Source organism: Cryptomeria japonica, chromosome 3 (assembly GCF_030272615.1).
Source record: "Cryptomeria japonica chromosome 3, Sugi_1.0, whole genome shotgun sequence".
NCBI lineage: Eukaryota > Viridiplantae > Streptophyta > Pinopsida > Cupressales > Cupressaceae > Cryptomeria > Cryptomeria japonica.
This window is the reverse complement of record NC_081407.1, coordinates 662166779-662178884: the sequence shown is the minus strand read 5'-3', so window position 1 is coordinate 662178884 and position 12106 is coordinate 662166779.

The window sequence follows — 12106 nt, the reverse complement described above, 5'->3', positions numbered from 1 at the left end:
ATTCTCACTATGATAGGAAATCAACTTAAATTTCTCACTCAACACAACTCTTACAACACTGCTACTACTATCTACATCTACCCAAATGCTTTACAAAAGTCTACAAATGCCAAAATTTGTTGCTCTATGATATTCTTGTTGTAAATATTAAAACTATTGGCTACCTATAGATTATAGTTAATTATGCCATATCACTTGCAATTGTCTTCATTAGGAATGCACAAATACTATTAAATGTTCTTACAAACTTTCTTTAAAAACTTTCTAGATCATGAAATGAGCTTACCTCTATAAAACTCCTAAGTGTGAGACATTTAATTATAGCCTCACTTTCTCTAGAGCCATCTTAAGATACTTCGTTGAGATGAAAAATCTTAGATACACAAAACATTTTTAATAAAACTATATTTCTTTAGATTAATGAACAAATTCTCACCTCTTATCTTGTAAAAAGATATTTGAATATGCATTAGGTAATCATCCATTGTCTTATTGAAAATCAAAATGACATCACAATAAACAATAAAATATATTTCTACGTTTTTAATACCCCATTCGTAAGATGCATGAATATGGTTGGTGCATTGTAGCCCAAATTGTTGAGAAATGGGTGTTGTACACCTTGCATAATAATTTAGATATATTTGTAATATTTTAATTATGAGTTGAACATGGACATGTAGTGCAATATTTGTTTATTATGGTATTTTACACATGGAAGTGTAACATGTAGAGACTCCCTTGGAATATTCTTGGGGCCACTTGATAAGTTGTATGTAACATTATATTATTATATTATAATAAATTAATATTGGCAAAAGTAAATTTAAGTACCCAATACTAGATGTGAGGTCAATATGCTAGGTATCCCATAGTATTAGCACATGGTTTTTATGTAATTCCACTTGGTGGTTTTGTGAGTGTTTGACTGTATAAAAACAACAACAAGGGTAGTTGTTTGGGTATGCTAGGTTATCATTTGTGGAGGTTGGAAGCATGAAACATGAGATGTGTCATTACTTTCTTGTTCACGTGGAGTTCTTTTTGATGGTTGGGGTTTTCAAAGCTTTCATGGTTGTATTTATAATGTTGCATTGCTGATAATACATGGATGCTAAATGCTTTTGGAGGCTAGGTTTTTCGATCATGAGGGTTTTTTCAACGTATATCATGTGTCATCTTTGTTGGGTATGTTGTCTATTCTTCGCATACAAATTCTAAGTGCATATTTTCTTTAATTTCTCAATTGGGTAATGTGGAAATTGGTATGTTTATGGTTGCATATTTCCTTTCAATTGGTATTAGAGTCATGGTTGTGGTGTTATAACCCTAAGAGTTGAATCTATAGAATGCATGAAAGAATGAAGCACATCACAAGATACAAGGGTTTTCCAAGTTGTCTATTGTATATCTAATGGTTTTGGGTTTTTAATTACGATGGGTTACTAGTAGATTTGGGGCTATAAAAATGATGGGTCAAATGGGTTTTTTGGAAATGAATTTAAATGAAGGTTTTTTGGGAAAGTTTACAATATGACCTCTTGAGCAAAAAAAAACTCACAATTAGATCTAGGTTAGTCGAGTGATGAGTTTTGATATAAAATTTGACCTCTTTTGACCAAAGTTAAAAAAAAATGCAAAATATTTTTGGTATCACAACTCGATGACCGTCAAATTTATGTATGTAGAAAAAAGTTATTATATAAACAAATATATAAATAATCCATCACTATAAAAATTTCCTATAAAATAATTTTAAAAAATAACATACATATACACACACACAACTTTTTGTTTGGAAAGGAAGAATAAAATAAAAACAAATTGTGGTAGGTGGGGGTCCCGAGACCCTCTTAGCTATGAGTACTAACCAATGGCAGATTTGTACCTCATGATCAATACTTGTCTAGCTCATGAAGCATAGTTTTTAAGATATTAAAGGTTTAATTAAATATTACAAACTTTGCCACTTCTAATAAAAGTTTCTGAAATGGAAATAAAATGAAATTAAAAAAAAACTGTGATCAAATCCCATATTCTTATCAATCAAAACTTTTGAAAAATAAAATTCTATACTATTTATTTTTTGAAGGTTAATTTAAAGACCAATGAGTAATTGAGAATCAATTCATTAACTTTATTAATTTGGATAAAGCTTATATATAATTGTTAAGATTTAAGGTAATTGTTTATTTTATATGTTAGATGTTAGCTTGTTTGTCTTAATATTTTTTTTATAATTATTTTTTTAATCTTTTGTCAAATTTCTAATTTAAAATATAAATTTAAAATAATAAATAATAAATTAATATAGTTTTTTAAAAATTTTCTATAGGTCTATAATAAAGTGTGGGAACTTTTTCTTTTCTTTTCTCTTTTCTTTTCTAAATGGAGGAATCAATATTTAGTGGGATCTATGAAACAATGTTCTAACACAGCATCATAACCTCTATTTATATTAGTTGGGACTTCATCTATAAAAAGGAAAATCTAAGGGAAACAAACCTACAAACATCCTCCATGTTTTCCCAATAGCATGTCTATTCAGTCTATTTCTAAGGGCTAGGGAGGATGTTCTTTTTCTGTCTATGAAAATATTTTTAATTTTATATATTATAATTATAACATAAGGTCATATATATTTTTTTTGAATAAGTGAAAATAAGGTTTTAAAGGGGCCCCAAAACCCTTTTGTAGAGAGAAAATCAAAAGATAAAACATTAAAGTCCAGCTAGTTAGAGCAAAATAGAAAAAAGAGACAGTTGGCTAAGACAAAAAGCCAACAAGAAACTGAAAGAAGAAAAGGGACAACATCGAAATGGCTAAGGGACATCCACGAGCAACATACCTCAGAAAGGTTTATGATAAGCTCCACCACTTCTTGCTCCAGCTGGACCATAGAGGGAGAAACGTTCTTTAGTTCCTCCAGCTCCTTGGTTTGTTGGTTCATCTTCCTAGTACTTGCATGAGTTCTTTTGTCGTGACTAGTAGACTCCCTTTCAAGAGTTGGAACCTTACCCTCGGTATTATCAATTGTCTTCTTTTCCTGATGGATCTTTTTCAATTTGTTGATCATCACACTGAAGCTATCAGTAGAGGCTTTTAGATATTTTTGGTTTTGTTCTCCAATTTTCTTTAGGGTATTCTCATGATTGAGTACCCGCTTCTCCAGATCATTGAATCTAGCCTCCACTACCTTAAATTGAGAGCCATATGCACCAGTGATAGCCTCCGTATCACTAATGAATTTTGTCAATTCATTTAGGTAGTTAGGCAGGCTATTGAGCTTACCAGTTCCAACAACTTCTAAGGTACCCACTTTCCTAGATGAATCCTCTTGTTTGTTCTTCAAACTATCCATCTCTTAATAGACCCAATCAATAACCTTGCAGAACTCCATCATCCCAATCTTCACAGTATTCAGCATGGTGATAGGAGAGTTTCTGCTATCTATGTTGAACTCAGGCGTAGTATCATCTAGGGTCTCCACGTTAGCACCAGTAGTTTTGTCATTGGGAGTCAAAGTATCACCTTCCCTCACCATCTTCCCATCTTCTTCAACATCATCTATCCTTTTATTGGCGTCTAGAGGATTGGATTGGACATTTGGAGAATCATTCCCTTTCTCTGGGCTGATATCAATGGTGACAGGGCTTCGCTTATTTTTCTTCTTAGGCGGTGTGGCAACATAATCACTATCAGTCTCCATCCCCTCATCATCCTTTTCATCTTCTTCTAGCCAGCTGTCCTCCTCCTGAAAATTACTCCTTTTCCCTTTGACCCCTTTTCCAACTTTCTTTTTTCTGGACCCAAAAGCCATATCTTTGTCCTTCCCCTTGCCAGAACCTTTAGTAGAGGTAATCCCATCACCGTCATCTTCCCACTCAGTATCAGACCCATCATCATCACTATCTTCTAATTTCTCAGACTCATCATCCAAATCTAAAAGCCCTATGATAGAATGCTACACAGAGGAGACCTTGACATGGTTGTATCAAAGAAACATTAACCCTTCATGCATGGGAGGGTTAATATCTGGATTTGTGCTAAAATCCTTAATGCTAGTGTTAAGGGAGCTAAACAAATAGAAAGGTATAGACACTAGATATTTATGGCGAAAATGATTCAGAAGCACAAAGTGATAACTGTAGACACAAGAGTATCTACCATCAAGAGTAACATATTGCATGACAACAAACATAACCCATCTCCATACCTTCTTAATCACCTTCGGCGAGTAGTAGGTCTTGTTGGATTTCACTAGCCTAGTTTTCTCAGAATCCCCCTCTGTGAATCGCTTGATAGCAACCTCAGTGAGCTTTTTGTTTCTGTAAAAAAATTTGTCTTCTATCAGCATGCCAGTGACTTCCGCAATCATCGCTTCGTCAATTTCAACCTTTCTTCCTCTTATGGTAATTTTTCCTTCTTTCCAATTATTCTTGAAAATTCTGGTAATGGTAGGGTTTTTCCCAACAATTCTCTACATATACCCCATTATCTTGGCCATTTCCAGAATAGCCCATGCTTTTGGCTTATCTTTCCATTCATCATAGGAGAGCGGCTCAATTCTTTTCCTGTTACCTCCCATGGTATCAGCTACTAAATTTTTCCTTTCCTTCGTAGTGCACAATAGGGAAAAGCAAAGATCACAGTGCAAAGCAGGAAAGTATTCAAAATAGAAATGGGCACCCAGAAAGCGTGTAGAGTTTTGTCTGCATTAAATGCCAACTCAATCTTCAAGCGTCACTTTTTTGATTTATTATGGCCATTTTCATTGATAAGTACATTGTCATTATTCTTTATCACTCCCTCATTTCCATGCACTCTTTCATAAATGAAGATGGCATGGGCCTCATGAGGAAGATCCATCTCACCTCTCTATTTCATCATGTGATCAGCATGGACAACCATGTTGGCAGCCCAATCTGCCATAGTGTTGGTTTCTCTATAATTATGAGATATAATACACTGCTCGAAAGACTTAATTATCTCCTTGGCTTAAGATATGATATTTTTCATGGTCCATGATGGGGACGATAGACCCTTTAGGCATTTAACAATTTTATTATAATCTCCCTCAAGCCAAATTTTACTAAATCCCAATGATTAAATAAGGGCAAGGGTTTGGTAAGAATCCATGGCCTCGACTAAGTGGTTATCCTGTCATCCCATGGGGATTTCCACCACAACAATACAATAGCCAGCCTCATTTCTTATCACTCCCTCGCACCCAGTTGGCCTTGGGTTTCCCTTGGCTGCCCCATCAAAAATAGCTTTGATCCAACCAGTTAGAGGAAAAGACCACTTACTACTTTCTCTCTTATTTTTCTTGTCATCACTATCTATTGAAGCATAAACATTCTAGTTTTTGAAGAGGTTTGAATCATGCTTGCTCCTAAAAAAGAAGAGGCTTTCCATCAACTTTCAAATTTTCCCCAAATGGCCTGCTTAATTTTAGTAAACACCACTTTAGGAGAGGAGGAGTATCTGAAAATCCCGTTGTTCCTTTCTTTCTAGATTCCCCAAACCACATGAGGCAGGGTGAGGTCCCAAAGAAATTTTATGGAAATGTTCAAGGAAAGGCATCTCCAACAAGTGAAATACTCTTGAATAGAAGCAGGAAAGGACCAATTTAGGTTCCATAGCTGCAAAATCTGTGACCAAATAGTATGAGAGAAGGGACAATGGATAGCTATATGGTTAAAATTCTCTTCCTCATTTTGGCAAAGGTAGAATCTATTGGGCAGATGGAAACATAAGGTTATATATTGTAATAATAAAGTGTATAAATTATTTTAATTTTGATTTGGTTTTGGGTTTATTTTAATAAAATATTTTACTATAATTATTTAGTGATAAACAACATTTTTGTGTTAAGTTTGTCACTTTCCTTGATCCTTATTTATTTTCATTTATAAACACATACTTGTATATACTTGACCTTATCCATATCTTATGTACTTATGTTCCTATAAATTCACCTCATGTTTAGGCCATGTTTCCTTGTACCTAATCCATACCTCAAGATTCTACATCAATAAATCTAGGTCAAATTTCAAAATCCATATAGAGCCCAAGAAACTCAATACTTCAAGAATATTTAGTTATTGTACTATGACAAGTTAATTTTTCAAGTCATAATGCTCATATTCCCTCAGATGAAGAGCCATGCACACCATTCATTTGAATTTAATTTCTTAAGATAATGTTTATTACATATTTATGCAATCACATGCTTACTATAATTTGCATAGGCTACATGTGTTTTATTTGTTGCACGTACTCCCTCTTGTTCTCTATCTCCATCTCCATCTACATATCTCTATTTTCTTCTCTAACTATTGGTAAGAACTTGACACATTACATCCCTTGTTGTATTACTAAATTTCTGCAACAAACATTACTAATAGTTTCACATTGAATACATTATTGGACTCCTCATTAATATGGGCCTATAGGATAAATGTGCACTCGTTTTTACTTTCTATTGAAGTGCTCATGGAACTATTCTACCACAAAAAACCATTTTGGTTTTATTACAACATCATAAATTGGTATATATGTCATATACCATAACTCTTGTCTTATATGCTTTAATAGACATCTGCTTCAAGATACTAGGTGACCTCTAGAGCTATATTCTTAAGACTTAAACTTCTTGCATACAATTAAAGTTTTTTCCAAGTATAATGGAATCTCATCTCCCAATAGTAGGCCTATAATAAGCCATCCCAAGTTAGGAGGATAGCCAAGGTTTAGGTAACACTCAAACACATTTACACAAGACAAGAAAGAGTTATAAACAAGCATGAAAACTTCTTTCCTAGGTTGAAACACTATGGGTTTCTCATGAAACCCTTCAAAGGGGTGAGAGGTAGACTATCATAAGGGGAGACAAGTGCAACAATATTACCGTCAACATAATTTATCAAAAATCATATAGCTCTAAGGGTACTCATACCCACTTCTTAATTGTACAACACCACACATATCACCAATACATTTCTTTAAATGTAAGAAACAAGGGTACTCTTACCCATGAAAGCCTATTCCAAAATTCTCATGATGAGAGCTTGGGTTCTCATACCCATTTTATTTCTTCCTCTCCTTGAGAGTAGTTCTCAACCATCTCTATGGGTCACTACTCTCTTACCCTCAAGGATTCTCTTCCTTACTAAGGGTGAGCTTGGTCTTCACATCCAAAGACATGCAAAAGAACTTATATACACAACACTAGAAAGGAAAAGAGACATATACATGCTTACTTGACAATAAACTTTACATTAAAAAAATATGTATTTAATAGAATTAAAGAAGAAAGATGTCAAGGCCACCTACCTCTAATTATGAGTAGAAAATTTGAAACAACAAGACCTTCTATCCTTTCAAGAAGCCTTTCCAATAGCCAAGAGAAAGTGCGGTATTGTTCCTTCTTTTTTTTCTTTCATATTTAGAAAAAAATAGCAGCCCCCTAAGCTCTCACACTTAGCATCTTTTTGAATCTCTTTTTTCTTTGAATTTTTCCCTAGGGAAGGTGACAAGTTTCACCTTTTCATTCATTCACCAGTCTTCCTTCCATAAGGATCATACAAATTATTCTAACCAAACCTTTTGGGGAAGTTAAGATTGTAGTTAGGAAGTTACCTTTGTAATGAAAAAAAGAGACGTGGCTGGACACTCTACCTGAAAAGCCCAATGCAATAAATATTACACTCCCACTTCATGTTTCCAATTTTCTTTACTTTTCAAAAATCCAACTTTGAATGGACACATATTATCCAAAAGGGAATTTTTTTGCCTTGGTTAGGTCCCTAACCCATAGGCACATGACTTGGGGTCCTATAAATAGAAAAACTACATAAATCAAGGTTCTTTGGACCCATCCAAAATCTTCTAAAAAATCACCTATGGGTCAACATGACAAGGACATGGCATAAACTATTCTACCCAAGGCATACCTTACTTTCTAAGGTTATATTGCATATTTTTTTGACGTTAGAGTTATACATTTATTTACACATTGGTTATCCACAAGACTACACTTGAAATTAACATGGTACGTAATAACATACACTTATACACATTTGAAACATTAGTGATACATCTCACCAAAAATACAAGGAACATGAACCAATTATAGACAACACCTTTTTACACATGACACTTAACAAACACTCATGAAAGCAACACATTGTAAACACACTTTACATCATAAACGAGACATTTCTCCTCAAAATGGACAACACCTTGGCCTTACTGAGTTCATATAGGGTTCTTGGGTAGCCTTCCAATTCCGTTGACCAAGGAAATGTATATTTGCACACTTGTATACACCATAAATATAGCAAACAATAATAACATGTAACTATATTAACATAACACATACACCATAACATCATATAATTCAATTCTGAAAACAAACAATTCCACGCATCCACTCAACATTGGAATAATTAATCATGTACATAATCATGACAACATAATTAAATGAGCAAGGAACATGTATATAATTAGAACAATGCAATTTCATACTTCATCATGTTACTTATAACAATATATCTTATAAAGAGACAAGCATGTAACTCTAACTATAAAATTTCATGAAGTAACTATTAGCATCTTAATAATTGTGTTGCAGTGTACTCATGACTATATAATAACTATTAGTAACTAAGTATCTAGTGTTCTTAAATGTACTAGTTACGACAATGATAACACACACATAACTATCATTTAAGGTCTCAAAAATATGTGTCAATCAGAAAGCATGTAATGAGTTAACTGAACTAGTAAGAAACATCCATCTGTAGCATAATCATATTCTAATATTAAAATTCAATGGTCAAAAGTAATCACCAAAATAGCCTAGAGTCTTTGGATGATCATGATGGATCTCACATCTCACTTTTTAGATCTTTATGTTTTTCTTTGGACCTAGTCCTTCAATAATATTATGCAGTGTCATTGAAACAAATGTATTGTTATGATATATAATAATTAAGTAATATGAAAATAAAAATCTATAAGTACAATAGATAGAGAAAAATGGCAAGATAAATCATGAAATTCATAACAAATGAATTGTAATGCCCGCCAAAATACCCTAGAGGAATAACCTAAAATCTACTAGCAAATGGAGTTTTTAAAAAAAAAATCATCCATTACTATAAGTTATCATCATCATACATCAATGCAACATTAACTATTTTCAAGATGACATGAAACAACATGTACACAACCATAAAAATTAAATTACGCAAGCGGATAAATTTCTTTAAATATCAACTTATCTCCAAACATACTCTTGCAGACATAACCACTCCCTAGGGTATATTAACGTCACTACTTCACATCATGTAAACATAACACTTATCTAAAAGATCATAAGCTACCATGCATATAAATAGTTACTTTCCATGCAACTAGATTAACATTAATACATATGCATAACCCATCATATTGCATTTCCTTAAGTTCTTTTTAAAAGAATAATCAAATGTGTCTAAGTAGCATCTTGATTCATCAATCATTTAATGCATCATGGATCTAAATGCATTTATCCTTTCCCTTCATATATGACTTGTTTATTTCCTTAATCACAACCATTATTCATCTCATCAAGAATACTATCCATATTCATATGCAAGGTTATAATAATAAGCACCAATTATCCTCCAAATAGGATACCATACTACTAAAAAAATTCAAGAATCATATTTAGTATTATAAACATAATCTGATCATTTAAGTATAGTATCTCAATCCTAACATAATGAACATTTCTTAGATACAAAAAATAACAATACCTCATCTTATTACAAGATCATTTTTTCTATTTCATCAAGACCTAATACATAGGAGTACATAGAATAAGCACATAGTCTCTATTGCTACATGACATCCGAAAGGCTTAATATTACAAGTAACATAAGTACATAATCTTATTTCCTTTTATCATAATGCATCATAGATTTACTTAACTATTTCACCTAGGATTCAAGCAACCACCACTATCCTTTCTATCATGAACACTCTATAGGGTAACATAGCATGATACCATCTTTCAATGCAAATGCAACACAAATGTGTAAATCTATTTTGGTCCACTTCCACATGGAAATCATATATTCCTATTGCATTATGAACAATCTGACACATCAAGGAATATTCAAGGAATGTTTCTCCTACTCTCTTCATTAGACTTTTTTATAATTTCATCCACAATTACAAAAAGATACCTAATAGAAAGAGACATAATATTTGTTACATATAAAATTAATTATGATACACTATCTTCTCTTCCAAGAATATAACAATCGGCTCTAAAGAACAGTCACATGAAGAATCAAAGAATCTACGCATCCTACATCCAAGAAGAGGAATATCCCAATGGAAGAAGGCATCAAACACCAGACCATGTGGAACCAAACAAGGAACCACCCCCCTATGATAGGAGATGACAAAGGTTCCAACTCAGACTCATGACCTAAGCTGACACCTATCAACCAAAAGATACATCAAGACTCAACAAGACTCCAATAAGAGATCACAACACAAAAATGCAACACAAGGCTGGAATCAGCAATAGACTCTCTAGAGGAAAAATCACTAAAGGAAGGCATATGGAGAATGGACACATGTAGGGAAAGAGTGTCATCACATTATATCCTCATAATAGAAGGGGCCAAAACTCACCTTGATAGACATGTGGAACCATCTCAGCCTTGGATCCATTCAAGGGAGATCGGTTTACCACTACAAGGGTCTTCCCAAGCTCATCCGGAGTGCACATGCTTGTAGGGCTATGAGGAGGGGCACACAATCAATTATTATCTTGTTTAGTGAATTCCAAAATACCCAAACCCAATAATCAATTGTTTAATTTATCACTTTAAATTACAATAAAACTCTTCATGTGGTTCCATCAATTCTAGACCCTCTCCCGGAGGCGTAATGCTCAAGACCTTGGTCCACACATGCAAGATCCCACTCTCCCTACCATGGACCAAAACCATAGGGTGAAAATAAATATCCAAATAACATATAACATCATCATAAAGGCTCAAACATGATACAAGAACAGTCACAACAAACTAAGGACAAATTGAGTAAAGAGAACTCATAAACCAAAGTCATAGAGAGAGGCCTTCACCAAAGAAACATCGAGGATAAACCAATCATGAATGAAAACCATAAAAAAGATCAAATTAATAGAAAATACTCAAAAATGAGGCATAACACATCCAAATAGAGCCATAAAACCAATCCCTCAGCAACGAGGCATTCTCCCTATCCCTAGAGCCACAAATCGCATATGAAACACCTTAGTGGTAAGGCATGAACCCTCTTATTGGAGCACAAGAAACATCATGGAGGATCAAAATACATAATATTCAACTCAAATAAGCTTAACAAAAATCACCAATGCCTCTGGAGTATGCACAAACCCCAACAAGACTCTCACATGGCCAAAAACTGACTTTTTAGGACCTCAGGAGCAATCTAGGGCTCCCAGAACATAGCTTAGAGCCCCTAGAATGCAGAGTGGCACCCTTGGTATGTAACATGAATTTTTTGGTAGGTATGGTGGTATTTTTGGTCCATATGGTAGCATTTTTTGGTCATTTTTCTTGCGTCTATAGTTTTAGGACCTTAGCACCCATGGCATGTCTCTCAGTGCCTTTGGTATGAAAAGTAGCATCCTAGGTATGTATGGTGGAGTGTTTGGTTTGTACAGTAGCACTTTTGGTCCAAACAAGAATGTTTGTGGGAGTTCTTATATTTTTTTTGGGAGAAGTGCATAAAATAACTCCAAACAAAGACCTAAGGCTAGGGAGAGGACTTAGGAAGACTTACGGATCGAAAATGACCCTCATATTGCATACATAGGGTCTGAGACATCCAGTTACTAATTGAAACATAAAAGACATCAAGAACATAAACATTGCAGAGAATTGCATTAAGGAAATCTTCTCCCATAGAGACAAAGTTGAGGTTTAGGGAGCTAAATTGATCAAAGGAGAGTAAGAAAAAGTTGCATATATCAAAACAAAACTCAAGAAAGTCTAATAGGGACAAAATGCAACCAATGCAAGTGGTTGGATGC